At 38.7% G+C, this 20912-nt stretch overlaps 2 long non-coding RNA genes across 3 annotated transcripts in view; one reads left to right on the forward strand and one right to left on the reverse strand.

Moving 5' to 3' along the window:
• Positions 1-20912, reverse strand: part of LOC147488002 (uncharacterized) — a 58992-nt gene that overhangs the window by 8501 nt on the left and 29579 nt on the right. The gene's annotated exons all lie outside the window — the stretch shown is intronic.
• On the forward strand, positions 15395-18382 carry LOC147488003 (uncharacterized). 2 transcript variants are annotated; one of them, XR_015202586.1, is made up of 3 exons: positions 15395-15509; positions 15624-15716; positions 18081-18382. It is a non-coding gene; the product is annotated as an uncharacterized LOC147488003 (long non-coding RNA). The 2 variants fall into 2 exon arrangements; XR_015202587.1 differs by having other exon boundaries at positions 18012-18133.

The raw sequence follows: 20912 nt of genomic DNA on the forward strand, positions 1-20912 counted from the left end.
ATTTCTCGTGTGCCTCTCTCCCAATGAATATCACAATATCATAGCCATCTTTGGGCTTTCATACACATATTTCACGACTCTTTCTTTGGGCTCAAAACATTCATGACACATTCATTCAGGTGGCACATTCAATGAATACCTATCCTATCACTAACGGGCCATTCATGGCACATTCAATGAATGCCCCGGGTCATTCCTGCCACATTATCAAGGAATACCCAATCCTACATTCCCGTACATTCAAGGAATACAACTAACTAAAGGCGAAATACCTTAGTTCCTCTTTAGGGCTGGTCCACAATTTGGTCATTCATGGCACATTCAATGAATAATTTTATATAACACTAACGGGCCATTTATGGCACATTCAATAAATGCCCACCTACATATGACTTAATCACCATAAACTCAATTCTAAAACTTGAGGTGGAGAGTTCTAAAAGGGTGCGGTAAGTTTTGTTTACGCATTATTGTATTTTATTGTATATATTATTTCAGAGAACGTAGGAATATCTTGATTCAATTAATTTTGGTTTTCGCGTTATTAATTTCATGAATGTATAAGTGTCATAACGTTGTGTATCACAAAAAGCGAAAAATCACAAAGCGGTAAATACACGCATACATGTATATTTATAAAGGTCCTAGCCTAAGGTCAAACCGTTAATAGTCCTAGACTTATCCTATTAGACCTAATCATAATTAGGAAAAGTCAAATTTTCGGTCAACTGGTCAAAGTCAACTCGGGTCAAAGTCAAAGTCGAGTCCAAGTCAACCAAAGTCGAGTCCAACTCGTCAACCCGGCCTAAACTCCAAAACCCAAAGCCCAAATCCAAAGGCCCATAGTCTAATCTAAAAGTCAAATTTTAAAAATCTAAAAACAAAGAAATAATAGCCCATCGATTTTGGCCCCAAGCCCAAATCGTTTTTTGGCTCTCTTGTTCATCTCCTTCCTCTCCAATTTCAAACAACCACCACCCCACCACCACACACCACCACGCCATCCATGGCAAAAGAAACCCAGCGGTTTGGTTCGGGGAGAAAAACCCTAGCTACCCATATCAACAATTCACCATTTACGATAATCAAGAAAATCTCATCCCGCCATTAAAGCTCTCTTTTCAAGCTTCAATTGTCAATTTTCCAACACCCAATCCACCACCAACAACCCCCGGTTTCAACCCAACAAAAACCCCAACAAAATCTAAACAAAATGCATCCAAACAAAACCAACCCAAACAAAATCAACGGTTTGGGGTCTTGGTTGAACACCATTAAGCTCTTGGAGTTTCAAGGCTTCAGACAAAGATCCTCATCAAAACAACCACCCTATTCATCCTCAACAATCCCTCTCAACCCAACAACAGTTTATTCAAATATACAAAACAACTTAAAATTCCACAAAACATGGATAAAACCACTTCAAAAAAAAAACAAGGAACGGTTTTGGGTGGGTTCAAGGTTTTTGACAACCTCCTCAACCCACAACTCTCCGCAATTTAAATGCCGAAAAAGTAAATCGTCCAATCTGTTCATAGGGTTCACAAACTGGTGTCTAACCATTAAAAAAGAGTATGTAAATAACATGTTTATCAATTGAGAAAAACCACAATCGAAGAATATGCGAACAACCAAAAAATATAAAACCTAGGTTTTACTCATTACCCATAAAACTATAAATCTCAAGGTGAGGTGAAATAGAAATAAAAATATGACTACTCTCCGTGAAAATCTAAAGCGGCCGAAAACCTCCCCAAATCGAAATCGACCGTCTCCTTCAAAACTGGGACGATCTTTCTTGTTCAAACCTCTTTTTTTTCTCTCAAAAAACTCTCCTTTTTTTCTAAAACTCTCTTTTGTTTTTCTCCAAAAAACTCTACGTGAGAAACCCTATTTTCTAGTTTTTCAAACCTCTCGAAAAACAAAGGGTTTTAAACCTATCTACTTACTTACGGGCTTTTTTTTCAAAACTTTTGGATATCCTATTTACATTTTCTATTTACATTATTATTATTATTATTATATTAATATTATTATAGAAATGCAATAAAAAACGGGTGTTATAATATACACACCTTAAAAGGGTGTTATAGTGATAGTCACGCCTCACTCCCATCGCACTTTTACCAAGTTTACAAAAGGTGTTTACATCATCTACTATCATGATAGGCCTCTAGTACATCTTTTCAACTCTATTTTTCCGGACAACCTCGATAGGATCTTTCACACATTTTTCCGTAGCATAGACACGTGGAAGACATCGTGAATCATTGCTAAGTTAGGTGGCAAAGCAAGGCGACGCCAAACTACCAATGGAGGCTACTATCTCATATGGTCCAATATATCGTGGACTCAACTTCCTTTCATGCCAAACCTCATAACTCCTCTCATAGGGAAACCTTCAAAAAACACAAAATCGCCTACGTAAAAACTCAACCCGTTTCCTCTTTAAATCTGCATAACTTTTCTGCCTACTCTGTGCTGTCTTAATCCTTTCTCTAATAACTTTAATATGTTCAGATGTCTCTCTCACTATCTCAAGCCCAAGTAATACTCGATCTCCCACGTCTGCCCAACAAGCAGGTGATCGACATGGACGCCCATACAAAGCCTCAAAGGGTGCCATACCGATGCTCGACTGAAACTGTTATTATATGCAAACTTCCACCAAAGGTAAATGCTCCTCCCATCCTCCACCAAAATCCATACACAAGACCGTTAACATATCTTCTAATATCTGATTCGCCCTCTCCGTCTATCCATCTGTCTGAGGATGATAAGCAAGATTTCATCGCCAAACTAGTGCCCATAGCACGCTGAAAACTCTTCCAAAACTCGTAAGTGAACAAAGGATCTCGATTTGAAACAATACTCACTGGAATCCCATGTAACCTGACCACTTCCCGAATGTACAAGGAAACTAACTTATCTGTATTTCTACGTACGTCAATAGGAATGAAATGAGCAGATTTCGTTAGACGATCAACAATAACCCAAATAGATTCATTACCTCTCCTCCGAGACTTAGGCAAACCATCAATGAAATCCATAGAAATGTGCTCCCATTTCCACATCGGTATCTCTAATGGCTGCAATAATCCGTAAGGCCTCGATGCTCGCTTTAACCTCACGACAAGTTAAACACTAAGAAATATATTCTCCGACATCTCTTTTCATTCCTTCCCACCAAAAGGTCCTCTTCAAGTCTTGGTACATCTTCGCTCCTCTAGGATGAATTGTAAACGAGAACGATGAGCTTCTATATATAATATCTCCTTCTTTAACTTTCAGATCATCCGTACACATAATCTCTCATGAAATCTCAATCCTCCTCGAATCAACTGCCCACTCGGATGGACAATCATCTAAAATATCAATGACCGGATCATCTAACCGACTCAAAAGAAATCGGGTCTCGCGGTTGCATGGCAATCACTCTCACCAAAAATCACCGACCTAACCTCCAAACTATATATACCCCTCATCTCAGAATCTGGTGTAGTCCGGACATCATATGCTGCTATAGTCTCTAAACTCTTCCACTCTTGCACCATAAGAGTGGTTAAAAACACCGAGCAATCGACTAAGTGCATCCGCCAACTACATTGTTTTGCCTCGGGTGATATCAATCTCAAGTCATAACTACTTATGAACTCCATCCATCTATGTTGTCTCATATTCAACTCTTTATGTGAATAAAGATACTTCAAACTCTTATGATCTGTGTAAAGCCTCGAACTTCTCACCATATAAATAATGTCTCCACACCTTCAAAGCAAAACCACTGCCGCTTAACTCTGTGTCATGAGTAGGATAACGCCTCTCGTGTATCTTCAAACTGTCCGCGGAAGCATACGACACCACCTTCCTCGGGTCTTGCATTAACACACAACCCAAACCAATCCCACTAGCATCGTGTAAAACCACTAGCTTTCCGCCTTTAGTGGGATTACTAGAATTGAGTCGAGTCAACCTCGCTTCAATTCTAGGAAAGCTTTCTCACAATCATTAGTCCACATAAACTTCACATCTTTCCTAGTTAACTTGGTGAGTGAGCTGCAATAAGTGAGAACTTCTCAATAAATCTCCGATAATATCTAGCTAACCCCAAGAAACTCCTCTAATCTCATAGAATGTTGGTTGGTTGTTTCCATTCTTTCACTGCAAAGAACCTTCTCGGGGATCTATAGCAATCCCTTCACTACATACCACATGTCCCAAGAAACTAATTTCTTCTTCCCAAAATGGCACTTGCTAAACTTAGCATACAACTTATGTTCCTAACGCTCAGATCACTATCTTCAAATGCATCTTATGTTCTTCCGTGTTTTGTGAATACACTAAAATGTCATCAATGAAAACAATCACAAATTTATCCAAAAAGGGCCTCGAAAATACGATTCATCACGCCCATAAAGAATGCAGGTGCATTCACAACCCAAAAGGCATCACGTAAAACTCATACAACCCATACCGAAGTTCTAAATGCAACCAAAGGAATACTCTTTCTTCAACACCCATCCGATAATAACCACCCCTTAAATCAAACTTTAAAATATTTAGCCCCTTTCAACCGGGTCCAACAAATCATCAATCGAGGGGAAGCGGATACTTATTTTTATAGTCACCCGTTCAAATCCCTCAAGTCAATACACATCCTTAAAGTACCATCCTTCTTTGAAACAAAAATAGCAGCGCACCCCATGGTGAGTTGTTTGGTCGTGATGAACCCGGGTCATACACACCTTAAAAGATTCAAACCCATATACTCAAAAGATATGGTTAAGCCAAAACAAAATCACTAAATATTAAACTCTTACCCCTTCTTGAGTAATTCCTCGACTTGCACTTTCATTTCGGCCCAATAGCTTAGGTGCCAACCTGTAGCCCGACTTTGAAACCGGCAGTCCCCGTAACAAGTCTATACTTAAACTCCACCTCCCTCTTGGGTGGCAACCCCGGAATCTCCTGAAAAACATCTTCAAGTCTCTCACTACTTCCATCGGGCTGATATCCCTCGTGGGTATCTCTATAGAGCACGTGAAGCTAGACATCACCGAAGTCCTCCTTACTAACATAGGTGTGAATCAACCTCGGCATGCGGTGTATTCACTATAACCTCCCTCCTCGCGACAATCCAAGGTAACATGATAACGCGTCAACCCGGTCCCATACCAAGTATGAAATGGAAACCCCCAAACCCCAACACGATCAAGTCTACCATAAAGACACGGTCTAAGAAACACAACTTTAAACCTTTGCACTTTCATATAAGGTAATGAGAACCTCCTAACGGTGTCAAACACACAAGGGCTTAGATAAAAGGGTAGTTTTAAAACTTTCTTTCTCAACATACCGACGAGATATAAAGGAATGTGAAGCACCCGAATCAAACAAAACTCAATGTAAACCGAGATGAACTAAAGGTACCTTCAACATTCCTGTGTCCCCGCATAGCTGCATAGGCTCTAGCACGAAGTGATGGTGTTGGTGCTATGTTCACTGATTACACCCCTTGGTAGGGAAATAACGAGATAAATGCCCCACCTACTTACACTCCCAAAGAAGCCCTTTCAACAGAACTATGGCTCGAAAGGCCAGGCCAGTGCGGGGTAAAAGTAATGATATCGGGTCGATACGGAAGAGCGGGGAGCTTGACCTTGAAGGCCGGGACCCCTATCGCGCCGATTCGATTCCCCGAGGTCTATAGCCTCCAACCGCCCGATGGCCTATAACCACCCCGGCGAGGCAAATCCTCCCCGAAACCCTCGGGATGGTGGTCTCGAAACGGACCACTTTGAGGTATATCATAAGGCCTAAACCTATTCGGGTGCTTTTTGCTTTCAAAAGGCCTAGTACCAACAACCGGTATCTCACCAAACTTCCTCTTCCCCTCGACTCTCTTGGGGCTGCATTCTCGCTCCTCATATCTCAAGGCCAAGTCCAACACACGATCAAAAGTGTCCCCATCAAAAGGAATCAACTTGCCGGGACAAGTGACTCTCTAACCCAATATGAACTTTTGGTTTTTCTTCTTGTCAAGATCCATAAGATAGGAAGCAAACCTCGATAACTCATTAAACTTGGTCACATACCCATCCACAGATTTCCGCCTTGAGTCAACTCGAGAGAACTGTTGAGCTAACCGCTCTTTTTATGCCTCCAGGAATGAACTTACACTCAAATCTAACTTGAAGTCCTCCCAAGTCAAAGTTCTAGTGTTCTAGACTAGGGTGAGAGCTTGCCACCAAAACCTAGCGGTGTCATCAAGTTGGTGAAATGCCAACTCCTCGCTTCAACCTCAAGAAGTCGTGATACGCTCAAATACATTTTCACAACTTTGAATCCAAGACTCCGCTACGATCGCATTCCCAACACCAGTAAATCGTTGCCCACAAAGAGTACCAAACTCCTTATTGTGCTTAGCAAAAGGATCTCCCTAACAGGGATGGTTATTCCCGTGATAGCCTGCAACAACCGATGAAACTGTTCTCTCGACATCCAGATTGGAGTGTTCACCGCAGTCCAGAGAGTATTACCATTACGTGTCTCAACCATGATCTATAGTTCAAACAAAACTCCCATTAATATTCACATATATCCAAAACTCTCAACACTATAACCCATATTCCACATCTGAGGATCACTTAGACTTTCTAAATCTAAGCTAACCTAAGCTCTGATACCAAAAATGTCATAGCCCGAATTTCTAAACAAAAACAAAGTGAATATTTGAAATATAAATATCTCAAACATTACTATATTAACTTGTTTAAAAACCCAGACTATGACGGGGAAAACTACACATACAAACCCTAACAACCATACCATAAAAGAACAACTTAAACTGCACAAACCCCATAATTATCCCCTATTACTTTATTAAGATAGCATCCCGTCCAAACAAAACATCAAACAGACTCTCTGAAATATAGTCCTTACTACCATGTTCTCATATCATGTTGAAAGTAAACTACGTTATTACATCTTTTCAATAATAATCAGACCTAAAAGAAAACTAACGGACTGCTCCAGGCAAGAATCCCAATCACACGTCACGGTTCCACTGCCTTCCACTTATATTCCCAAGAACACACCCACGTTGCCAAAACAAAGCAAGCATGGGTCAAGCAAAATGGAATTTTTGCCGGTATGAGTAGAAGTAACCACATATAAATATTTAAAATCTTTTCTTATCCAACTAACACTTTAACTCTATCATAACCTAATCATTCTCACCTTTGAAAGAAAGGTAGTTTCATTATCTCAACCGCATAGTTTCTTCCCGCCCAAGCAAAACTTCCATTATATTAACTCATTCTAATAACTCGCTTTTAATATCTAAATAATTGAATTACAACTTATCGATATCCTGGCCAGAAGGGTAGGACCGGCCCCCAAGACAAAATATTATTAATTCCTACCCCTCCGAAAAGAAAGTTAGAACTTGTATATAACATATGTAGATATTCTATATGTATTCAAAAGTAAGCCCAAACACACTCGCAGATAATCAAATCAATTTCTCTTATCAATTAATCAATTACTTTTCTTATACACTCACCCCTTTAGTACCTACTCCACAATTTGCACTCCACACATTTGCCAAATCACACATTCCCGTGTGTGCCTCTCCCACCAATACTACAATATCATAGCCACCTCTGGCTTTCATACACGTATTTCACAGCCTCATTGGGTACAAAAACTCAGGTCATTCATGGCACATTCAATGAATACCTTAGGTCATTCCCGCCACATTCAAGGAATACCTATCATATCACCAACGGGCCATTCATGGCACATTCAATGGATGCCCTGGGTCATTCCTGCCACATTCAAGGAATACCCAATCCTACATTCCCGTACACTCAAGGAACACAACTAACCCGCAAGGCAAATACCTTAGTTCCTCTTTAGGGCAGTCCAAACAATCTGGTCATTCATGGCACATTCAATGAATACCCTTATATAATGCTAACGAGCCATTTATGGCACATTCAATAAATGCCCACCTAACATATGACATCATCAGTCATAAAACTCAATTCCAAAACTTGAGGCGTGGAGAGTTCTAAAAGGGTGCGGTAAATTTTGTTTACGCATTATTGAAATTTATTGTATATATTATTTCAGAGAACGAATGAATATCTTGATTCAAGTATTTTTGGTTTACGCGGTATTAATTTCATGAATGTATAAGTGTCATAACGTTGTGTATCGTAAAAGACTGAAAAATCACAAAGCAGTAAATACACGCATACAAGTATATTTAGAAAGGTCTTAGTTAAGAAAGTCAAGCATGCTAATAGTCCTAGACCTATATCGTAATAGACTGAATCATAATCCGAGGTAAAAGTCAAATTTGGGTCAACCGGTCAAAGTCAACCCCGTCAACAAATAACTCCGCCAATGGTCCACCGCAGATCAACCAGCCTAAACTCCTCTAACCCCAAAAGCCCAAAGCCTAAGGCCCATAGTCTAAACTTAAGTCAAAAAATAAAATCTAAAGTTTAACACACAAGCTCAACCCACGATTTGGCCCAAGCCCAAATTTGAATTTTACTTGTTCATCTCCTTCCTCACAAAACCTCCACCCTTCCACCACCTATATCACCACCACCGCCATCTATAACCAAAATGAACCCAAAGGTTTTCATCCCCACCTAAAACCCCACCTACCTATACCATCAATTCATGATTCCATCATATCAGAAAATCCCAAATCGACGCTTTATTGATGGTCTGCTAAAGCTTCACTCGCCAGAACACCACTCACCTCTCAACCATACCCCCTACAATCAATTCTCATACCGCCAAAAACAACCACCATACACATTTGATCGACCCTTCCTCCACACTAGATGGCGCTGCCATTAACGACCTTCTACCCCTGCAACAGCACCCACCCCAAACACCAATCGACCAAACCTCCACTTCACAACCCAACACTTCACCACACAACCAAACATCACCAATTATGACCGCAACAGTTCAACATCACCACAAATCAAATAAAAACATACTTCAAACACAAAAATAAAAGGGACGGTTTGGTGCTGATGGCAACGCCATTAACCACCGGTGTCCAGACTTCGACAGTTTAAATGCTAAAATTCTTCATAGTTTTATTTACAGAAGTATTCCAAAGTTTTGTATCCGTCGGCACCATTACAGAGTTTACAATATCTCGGATATGTAAAACAGTATTATTGATAGATTTTAGCGTAAAACAAATAATTAACTAAAAATCAACCTCTTCGGACTACTCACCTCTTATAAACCTAACAAATGAAAAACCGAAAAGATCAAGTCGATCATTTGAACTTGAACGACGATCTTCCTCGTTCAAAACCTTTTCTTCTTTCAGTAACTCTTTTTTTTTTCTAAAACTCTCGCTGTGTTTTTCCCCCAGAAACTCCCGTGAGAAAACTCTATTTTCTAGTTTTTAAAACCTCCCCGAAAAACAAGGATTGAAACTTATCTACTTACTTACGGGCTTTTATCCGTAACTGCTGGATATCCTATATCTGTTTTATCTATTTCCATTATTATTATTAATATTATTATTATTATAGAAAAAGCAAAATAAAAGACGGGGTGTTATAGTCATCATTACTAAAAAGTTAAAACTAGGCTAGCTCGATTTCACAGTTTGAACATCACTAGCCTGTTAAACTAACCTGGGTTATTCAAACCTGAGTTATTCAAACCTGAGTTATTCAACTCATCTTATGTTTAGGGTAAGATTTTGTTGTGAATAACTAAAGCGAAAACAATACTATCCACTCCAAATAGATAAATCCTACACAAGGATTGATCCTTCTTTCAAGAAAAAACTTCAACACCCTCCAAGTACTATCCCTACACTTCTCAATATCAACTAACAAACATATATAAAGTAAAGAAACTAATGTAAAGAGAACAAATCACAAGACGGGGGCCGGATATAGCGTGGTTCGCAATGTGTCTACATCCACCGACGAGTTCCAAGCTTTTACTAGATGCACAAAGTAACATATTACAAGAGCTCTTAATTCACTCACAAAGAATGAACACTCAATCACTCACTTAGAATGCACTCTTACAATCTCTGTCTCTGTTCTAGTATTGGTTAGGTTAAGTTCAATTAGAAAAAAAACTTATGTTTTTATACTGGATCGAAAAAGATCGATGTGTCTAAGAATCGCGATGTGGAGCGAGTGAAGTCTTGCCTTTTAGGTGTAGATGTAGCTGAAAAGCGCTATGAAATTTTGTACACAAAAGTCCAGTAACTTCGATCCAAAAAATTGGCTAAGTACAAATCCTCCAAAGGGATCGGCGACTTGTATTTGTGCTCTAAGCCAACTAGTGGCACGCGGGTCGCACCTTACAAAAAGCGAACAACCCCTTTTTTCTCTACATTCTCCATCGGTGAGGTTTTAACACATAAAACCAAGCTGAACACATCCATCAAGAAGCACTAGTCTTCAAACAACATCCCTAAACTTCGCCAACCGCCGAAAGGCCATTCCCACAAAGGGCTCTAATCAAACATGTAGGATTTGGAGCAAGTCCAAACAATGTTGGAACTTAACTCCGATGACAACCTTCGTTACTATATCGCCAAGATTGTCATGGGTGTCCACTTTCTCAAGTGCTATATCACCATCCTTAACTACATCCCGCGACAAAATGATAACGGACATCAATATGCTTGGTCCGAAAGCATTATAAACCCGGTTCTTCGCCAAATGAATAACACTCGACTATCACAATACAAAGCAACATTGTTACGCTCAATACCCATATCATCTAGAAGACCTCGAAGCCATAATGCCTCTTTCATCGCCTCGCCCATCGTCATATACTCTGCCTTTATAGTAGATAGAGCAATCAGAACTCAGAAGCATAGACCTCCAACTAACCGTGCACCATACATCATAAACACATAACCAAGAGTGAGTCGATCGTCGTCTATCTAGATCACCCTGCATAATCTGAATCAACATAACCACTAACATAACAAGTACCTCTACCATAAATTAATCCCACATCCAAGGTACCGCTTCAAGTACCTCAATACCCATTTCCTTCGCCTCCTAATGCCGCTTTTACTAGGATTTTTATATACCGCTTACAACACCGATTGCTCGTGGAAATGTAAGGTGTCAATGCACACTATAGCATACATCAAACTGCCCACTGCACTATAAGGAACATGAGCCATATGCTTTTGTTCCTCCACCGAACTAGGAGAGAACTTAGCTAAAAGCCTAAAATGTCCAACCAAAGGAGTAGAAATTGACTTTGCGTTCTCCATACCGAATCAAGAAATTACTTTCTGAAGGTATTTCTTCTGAGATACAACTATCCGTCGCTTCTTTCTATCTCTGTCAATCTCTATGCCCAATATCTTCTTGGTTCCACCCAAGTCCTTCATCTCAAACTCAGAGCTAAGTTGAGATTTCAACTTGTCTATCTCCACCATGTTTTTGGAAGCAATAAGTATATTATCCACATAAAGCAAGAGATAGATGAAGTCATTACCACGAAGCCCACGAAAGTAAACACAACAATTATACTTACTTTGGGTATACTCAGTTGCATCATGAATGTGGCAAAGCACTTGTACCATTGTCTTGGCGATTGCTTTAAACCATATAATGATCGATTCAACTTGCACACATGATCTTCTTTCTTAGTAACAACAAAATCTTCAGGTTGTCTCATATAGACCTTTTCCTCCAAGTCTCCATGCAAGAAAACAGTTTTCACATCAAGTTGCTCTAACTCTAAGTTCAAGTGAGCAACTAAACTCAATAACACAATTTAATGGAAGTATGTTTGACCACACGGGGAAAATACCTCATCAGAGTCGACTCCTTCCTTAGCGGAGAAACCCGTATACCACTCTTTGCTTTGTACCCGATCAAGTTAGACTTCGGGAATGACCTCTTTCTTCTCGAACACCCATTTACTGCCGATAGTTCTCTTGCCCTTTGGCAATAAAACAAGGTCCCATGTGTGATTTTTATCAAGAGATTTCATCTCTTCCTGCATAGCAACCAACCAATCAACCATATCCAAACTTTGTATTGTGTGAAATCTAAAACATATGTAAAACTCGTATCTAGAGTAGGCTAGCATAATCTTCCTAGGCAGCCGCCTCGGACCACCTGTTATAGTAGAAAAAATCCCCCGATTTCGTACCCAATCCAAACTTTTCTTTCTCAAATTACTACTCTTCTCAAATGCCCTGAATAAATAAGCCCAACTGCATTTAAAAAAACTAAGGCTGTGTTTGTTTATTGCGTTTGTTTACTGGCAAATCTCTAGTGGGAAAATATGAGATTTGCTAGTGTTTTCCCACTAAAGATTTGCCAGGCAAAATATGAGATTTGCTAGTGTTTTCCCACTAGTTATCTTGCCATATTGCCACACTGCAATTGACAAAAACTTTTCTTTATTACAAAAAAGTTACTATAACAATCCACCTAATAGCAATGTTTACATATCATTGTTATCTTGCCACATTGCAATTGACAATTCCTCCCTAAAATTAGTCCACTCCCAGCTAGGTTGCATATCAATATGAAATTCTTCATTCACTTGATTGTTTTGAGCATTCAAAACAGGGTCAACCTCTGCCTCATCCACGCTAAGCTCCTCATCGCTCAACGTACTATCAGGATCTTCTTCTCGCAAGTAGTTATGCAAACCACAACATGTACATGCAAGGATCACTTTTGTGTGTATGTTGACATCATGGAATTGGGGGTGCCTTAGATACACAAATCTTTTTTTCAATATACCAATTGTTCTTTCCACAACAATACGCAAAGACGAATGACGAAAATTAAATTGTTCTTTGTGATTTTGAGGTTGAACCTCACCTATCTCTCTGAGATGGTACCGCACACCGCAATAAGGTGTGAGGAACCCTGGGACTAAATCAAAACCAACATCCGCTAGATAGTACTTGCCACCTTAAATTGAAGACACAAAGTAGGTTGATAAGTAACTAGTCATTCAACACTGAACAAGGGGTGTTTAAGTTGTAAACTATACCATTGGGTAGAGTAAGCCTATGCCTTGGACGAGACACGACACTTCTTAACAATCGTCCATCGTGGGCAGATCCCTCCCACCCTACAAGTACGTATGTGAACTTCATGTCAGATGTGCAAGCCACCAACACATTTTGGGTGACATTACCCTTCCTATTACGATACCTAGCCTGTTGCTCCAATGGTAAATTGATTGGAAAGTGTGTACCATCAACTACACCCACCGCATCCTAACAAAGAAAACTTATTAAGATTGAATAAACTCTCTAACCTTGAAATAACACTCATCCTAACCTGTGTAAGAAAAAGTTGTCTAACCTTGAAATAGCAATGCCAATGATGTGTGTTGGAGCACTTGCGAGGAGAGTTCTCAGCAGTAGCATTTGTTACTAACTCCCTAAATAACTGAAACAATGCAGCCAACACAACATGGAAGTAACAGTGGACTATTTCTCTTGGCGCAAGAATTGAAATCTTTTATTTTGATTACGCATGTCATGCCCCAAGCGATTGTTGAAGAAACAAAGCCACTTGCTCTTCTCGGCCGGTGACATGTCTACTATCAAATAGACCATGGCCACGCGAAAGTACATAATTGATGAAACATTCCTCGTCTCATCCTTAGTTTGCTCATGACAAAATCATGTCCGGTGGTAGTATACATCCTACCCAACACGGGTTGCAACCGTATAGAATCCCAATTTCTACGAGGAGCTCTAATAAGAGCCGGGGAGCCCTATGCCTAGGCCTATTACTCCTATATACCTTCTCCTATACCACCATGTCATCATAATATGACCCATCATAATAATAAGAAGAGTCGCAACTAATCTACGCTCACGTTCTGTTCTCATTATACAAAAACTCAAATAGAAAAAACCATTTAACAGAAAGTTCATCAACTAGAGACAACAAATCAACAAACATTTAAATTCACTCAATGGTTATTAACATTAAAAAAAAAAAAGTACAAGAAAGTCGAGATAATCAACATAGTAATAATAGCTAAAACACCAACATAGTAATAATATCCAAAACATCAACATAATAATATCCAAAATAAATTAGCACTCCCAAATACAAACAAGTTTTATTTTCAAAACATGACAGCTGACTGTATGGAAAAAAGCACCTAATAAAGCAACATGCCAACCGACTTTCCCACTTAACATTAACTTGAGAGATGTATAGGAAGTAGAATGTGATAGTCCGTAGATAGAGAGTAGAATCAGTATAGTCGTACAAATTATTAAATATTATTTAAAAAAAATCCACATAAAAACCACTACTAGTTTGGTTAACATGTGCGCTATCGATAAGAGAATCTAGCAAGAGTATTAAAATTTAAAATTAGTTTCTAACCACAATACCATAATTAATTACAAAATTACTAAACACATTATTAACAATGAAATTTATAATCTGCGATTCTAATAGCAAGAATTCAAACAAATCAACCAATAGTTCTAAACAAACCATAGCAAGAGTTCTAAACAAATCTAGCAACAATACCATAATTAATTACAAAAATAGTCTAAAACCGAATTTGTTTTTGATGAAAAGAACTAACAACCTTCTTCAATTTACTCGAACGAACCAACAAACAAAAAGAAACAAAAATAGTTTATTAGATGCTATCGGCTAGAGAGAGACAGATTAAGAGAGATTGAAAAAAAGAGACCAAAAAGATGAGAGAGACACCGATAGATTGATAGAGAGACCGAGAGAGAGATTGAGAGAGAGAGATCGAGAAGGAGTAATTTGCAAGAGAAAAAGCTCGAGAGAGAGATGAGTGAATGAGAAGATCGATAGTCCGGAGATGGGAGTGGCGACTATGAGAGAGTGAGAGTGAGAGAAGAGGTCGATAGTTTGGGAAATAGGGTTGGCAAATTTTCTTGCCTAAGCGAAAAATAACTCCTATTTTCCCACTGACAAAAAGATTTGGGGGGGGAGTGGATCCTATTTTCCCGACTTCTCATGGGAAAATCACATTTTCCAGGCAAATAAAGATTATGTTTGCCAGCTCCTATTTTGACAAACAAACACAAGCAAATCACTGTTTAAGTGGGAAAATATGGTTTGCCACTAAACAAACACAGCCTAAGGGTTGAGGGCATAGGCCCCGCATGTTTTCTTTGTTATCTTCTGACGTGGCGAAAGTGTACATGAAAACGGTAGTTACTATCATATGGCTAGCAACTAAGCGTCTGCCAAGTGTAATGTATCGCTGTTTGCAAATTCGAAGGAAATGTTGGAATTCCGACAACTATTTCGGTTGTGTAGGAAACGGAAACGCATTGAAATATTAATAAAAGTTCGGCATTTCAATGATTTCGTAATTCGGTAAGAAATCTTTGGAATTCCGGACGTAAGTTGGATTTGAAACCCAACAGTGTACAGGAGTAGAGGTTGAAACCCTAGAAAGCTAATTCGAGATGGATAACCCCCACGCAAACACAGGTAAAATTGGCATACACTTTTACTTCTAACCCTTTTAAACGTGCTAGTTTAACTGTAAAAAAGAAGACTTTCTATTTAAAAAATAATTTCAGAATCCTTTTGTTGGTGACACAGACCACGACATGGAGAAGGAAATGTTAAGGATGGAAAATGAAAAGTTAAGGAAGGAGCTGCAGATTGCATTGGGTCGACTACAACAATCTCAAGGTATCTTAAGCTGATACTCAAATTCCTATGGTGTGTTTTGTGTGTGAGTTAAAGCTCCTAGTTTTATTACTTCATATACATATCGTAACTCCACTATGCATTGCCAACTTTTTTTTATCAAGAGTTGAAACTTAACATCATTTTGGATGCAAGTTGAACTTAAGCTTTTGCATGAACCATGACTTGGGAGTTAAAAATGAAGAAAACTCCTAGGACTAGAAATTAGGCCTTTTGGAATCGGATACGCCTCTTGTTTTTCTCAGAGATAGGTTCACATTGTTGAGTGCACCTGCCTATTCTCTCTGTTTTGGCCTACGATCCTCAAACTGGTCAAATAGTGACAATAAACTACTCCAGTAAACTAACATCGAAGTAAATAATATGACAGAGTATGCTGTTAAATACTCACTTATTAAGTTATGTTTGATAACCAGATTTTGCCATGGCAAATTACTATAGTGTTGTTGTGAAAAAGTCAGTAACTAGTCAGATGGTTGATAACCAGATTTTCACCCACTATAATGAGATTCACTGTTGTGAAAAGTCAGTAACTAGTCTTACCTTTATCTCCATAAATCTTAAGTGGTACAAAAAATAATTAAGTGTGCTTTTTTGTTTTCTTCTTATTTATATGGTAACAGTGTAATACATGGAATTACAACTGGGGCACTCTTGTTTTATGAAAGGGATTTGTAATTAGGAAGGTAAGTTTGGTAGATGGGAGTGTCTTGTTACGATAAACAATCGTTGTAAACTCTTCTATCCTTTGAAGTCTTAATCAGTAAGTTAATTTGACCAATCAAAAAAAGAAGATGAAATCTTTTACTATAACAGAGTCCACAGTTTAATATTACGGCGACGTATCTAGCCTATAACATTATTAGATAGGATTTTTATGAGTTCCAGGTATAATGCCCTTTATGAAATGCCACCATATGCTGCCCCTTCACTACTGTCGAAGCTAACCAGTTAGTCACAATGTTTGGTCCTAAAAAATCTTGCTCCGCTATCTCATTGAGATACTCAATCTATCTCAGTATTTTTTTTTCATTTTATTTTTAAATTTCGGAGTCAGTTTCCAGTTCGCCAAAATCTCCATGTTCAAAAGCACTTGACGACCCATCTCATTTCAAGACATCTGATACCATGTCTTTTAGTAAGTTCTAAACAAAACGAAAACGCCAAGGCCTCTGCTATTCTGTTTGTGGTTTTCCCTGTGCAGGCTAAATAAGTAAATATCCAACAATTAGGAGGACCAAACCATCTATATAGTTTCCTTAACAACCTCTAAAAGGCAGTAAAGTTACACATTCGATATAATATGTCTATGTCCTACAGAAGCAGAAACTTCAGTGAATACAGTTATTAAAGTTGAGTGTTAGCAAATCTCTTACTTTAAAAATGCTTGGGCAAAGCTTTTATCAAATGCATTCTGTTAAAAGAATTGATACAGTATCTTTGAAGAAACGAAAATCTTTGTATAACTTATTTCACTACACTGATAATGGGGGTAATGATGTAATTGTACAAAGAGAAGAAAATCACATCTTCGTTTTTTTTTCTTGTTCTCTCATCTGAATCCAAAACGTTCTGTAGGTATACATAGTTGAGATGTGTAATCCAACATTGGCCATTAAGGCCTAGCTTTGTCTTGGGGCTGCTCTGCTCATTTCCAATTGGTTTTGAGTTGGTTGCTCCAAATTTAAGAATGTGTTCAAGCAGGCTGTTGTGTTTTTGCCCGATGGCCTGTGTATGAGACATCACCTAATAAAATTCCTCTTCTTTGGTTCAACTTAGGCCAAACATAAGAGAAACAGATGATTTTAAATTTGAATTAAATCAACAAATTGTTTGTCTGTTTTTTGCTGGTATTCTTTGTAAAGAGTAAGGTTTGGAAGTGATCGCAGTTGGCAAGTCAGATCATGGTTGTAATTATAACTTTCAGTTTTATGACCACTTCACTACTGAATGGTTGGAATTGATTTGTCGTAAGATCAAACCCAATACAGAAATAACAGGAGTACCTTGAATAAGAATATATGGGGTTATTTTAGGAAGCTCTGATAATGGCTTCATGAGTTAAATTTTGACTCCAAAATTTGTACTCCTATCATAATATCATATTATGCCAAGCTTGCTGGTCAAATGGCTCAAACCTTTAGTAGTTGTCAATGATTTTTGTGTGCTTTGCTTTTGGTTCCTCTGTTAAAACAGATGTACTGTTTTGTGTGTGTGTGTGTTTAAATTTTCATCGTTTTAGCAATCTTTCATCGGGAATATTTTAACTTTTGACAGGCACTCTATTATGGGATCCCATCTATTATATTAATATGTGAATGGTTGATGACTGATCAATGGTAACAGAATCAGGAGAAACGGAGGGAGAGCAACAGAAGCGAGAAGATGCAGCAGGAGGAGATGAGAAGAGGAAGAGAGAAGAGGGGAGGTATGACATAGAAGACTGGAAAAGAGAAGAGAGGACGGCGATGGTATGAACTTCTGGACAGTACTTGACATGCCAGTTAACTGGTTTGAACAGTCACTCCACATCTAACATGTCTATTTGGTGTGTAATGGCCATGCAACAACTTTATTTATTCCCAAATATATATACATATTTGAGTGATCTTCTGGCCAGTACTCGACATGCTAGTTAACTGGTTTGAACAGTCCTCCCAGATCTAACACGCCTATTTGGTGTGTAATGGCCATACAACCACTTTATTTATTCACAAATATATATACCAGCCCCACTTTTTTCACACATTCCAAAAACTTATTATTTGTGGTAACTCATCTAGGTAATTTAATGGCAACTCCAGTCAATAACCAAAGAGAAAGTCAGTTCATTTCACGATGCTAGAAGACCAAAAAGCGTTATGCAATGCGTGGGTTAAGAATTCAGAAGACGCGTGAATGGAAAATGTCAAACCTCTGGTGGTTTCTGGAATCGTGTAGTTGTGGACTTTCACCAGCATCTCCCCAACGTTGAGAGGAGCATAGACTCATTAACTGGGCGGTGGAAGCATATAAAGAAGCACGCCACTAAATTCACTGCAATTATGAATCAAGTGGAGAATCAAAGACCAAGTGGTGCCAGTATTGAAGATCAGGTAAGTATATCAACAATCTTGAATGATCATTTATTCTTATTCGTGTTCTACTTACCATTTTTATACATGTTTAGCTATCAATTGCCAGAACGAAGTTTCAACTAATTTTAAGAACGACTGCCTTTTCGAGACTAGACCACTGTTGGTGCATCCTTAAGGACAACCCTAAGTGGAATAGTGCGCTTGAGACAAAAGTCAAGCAAAACACCTGTGAGAAGACACCGTCGCCAGTAGTCTTGAGGATGCTTCCTCCAATGACTCAACTCCTATCTCTCTTGATGAGGAAGCAACCCTTCCTTCAACACCCCTCAATGCTACAGTTATGCTACAGGAAGGAGAAGTAATGAAAATGAGAAAATGGAGAAGAATGGGGGCTCCATGGCAGTTACGGAAGTCTCTTTGTCTTGTAAAGAAGACAAGATTTCCAATAAAGACACTGATCTGGAAGCCGCCAAGATTTCCAATCAATTGAAACTAAGGAACCTCGATATTTTACAGAGAGAAGTCGAGGCGAGGGAAGAAGAAAATCGTATCAGACAGATGAACTTCGAGGTAAAGCTCTTAGCCATGAATACTACGGTCCTTGATCCAGCAACAGCTCTTCTTATCAAGAAAAGGCAAGCTAAAATACGAGCAAGTTGGGAACAAGAGGACTATGATGGAACAGAATTTTAGCTTTAACCTCGTGTATATTAACATTTCCGGTAATTAATTATGTTCATACTTAAATAGGCATTCCAACATCAGAATATTGTCACACGCCAAGACGAATATTTAATAACTGAAATTAGTAGAACGAACATATTTCACTTTTTGAATATGTGGCAAATCACTTGATTCTAAAGCATCTTTGATTTTCAACTTCATCAGGCATGATTTTTCCGCTCGAACTGGATTGCTCCCCATCGAAACACATAGTCAAATATCTTTCTAAGTTGTGCAATAGTTTTAGGGTTTTGAATTAATGTATTCTACTTGTTGAATCAACTGGAATCACGCCGCCTTTGGTTTTGGACTAGAGGTAGTATGTGGCTATGTGCTATGGGGCAGTCACCTTTCTTTCGTCTCTAATTTTCCACGCCAGTTTATCATTTGGACTAACAGATACTTGGATGAATTCACAAACAGAGTCAATCTAATTCACAAACTGATAACGTATTATGGAGTGAAGCAATGCAAATGTTCCATAGTAAGGAGTGAAGCAATGCAAATGTTCCATAGTAAGACAGTGATCAATAAACAACCATTTGATAACTACGAAAAATAAAATGTAAGTATGACTACGAGCTCAATCATAATAAAATGTAAGTATGACTACGAGCTCAATCATAATGATCTTCGATTGCTCAACTCTGATGAAGACATTTAGGACATTGTTCTATTAGTGAACGGAAGGAAGGAGATATGACAGCATGAGATGTTGTACCTAGAATTTCTAAAGAGTTAATTGCTGCAGTTTTGCAGGCAAGGCCCAAGCATAGATAGGTTCAAAATGTTCATACCAATAAAACACAACAATAAAATTAAATCATACTTGAACTAATTCAGTCAACTGTTCTCATCTACAAAAATTAAAGAAACCAGTGAACCAAATCAATGTGGTAGCGTTGGCTCGGATCCAAATGGGGGCTGGAAATTTCTTCTTTAACTTTATTGGACAGTATCGATCAAAGGTTCCGTCTTCCACATTGAAGACTCCCGTGTCATAAACATTTTCTGAAAATAGGATGTAACAGCTGGTCTTACGGAAAGTAACATCATCCGTGAAGTATATGCAATTGGGCTTGCATCCTGGAAAATCTGACGAATTTAGGCATATGGAAGAGTTATCGCCTAAAAACAACACTCGTCCATCTAGGCTTTTAACCTCAACCCACTTAGAGCCAACGGAGTCCAGTCTGAAAACTTCGAATCTATTAGTGTTGTTGGCTATCACCTGCCTTCTAACCTGCAACACTTTCCCAGAAGCTTCAGCTAGATATATCTTGATCAGTGAGAACCATGGTTGATCAGGAGTTGCTCCAATGCTTGGTGCTACACGCAATAGCTTGGGATGAGGATGGCTGACATGACATTCAAAAAG

The sequence above is a fragment of the Coptis chinensis genome, chromosome 7, assembly GCF_015680905.1.
Source record: "Coptis chinensis isolate HL-2020 chromosome 7, ASM1568090v1, whole genome shotgun sequence".
Lineage (NCBI taxonomy): Eukaryota > Viridiplantae > Streptophyta > Magnoliopsida > Ranunculales > Ranunculaceae > Coptis > Coptis chinensis.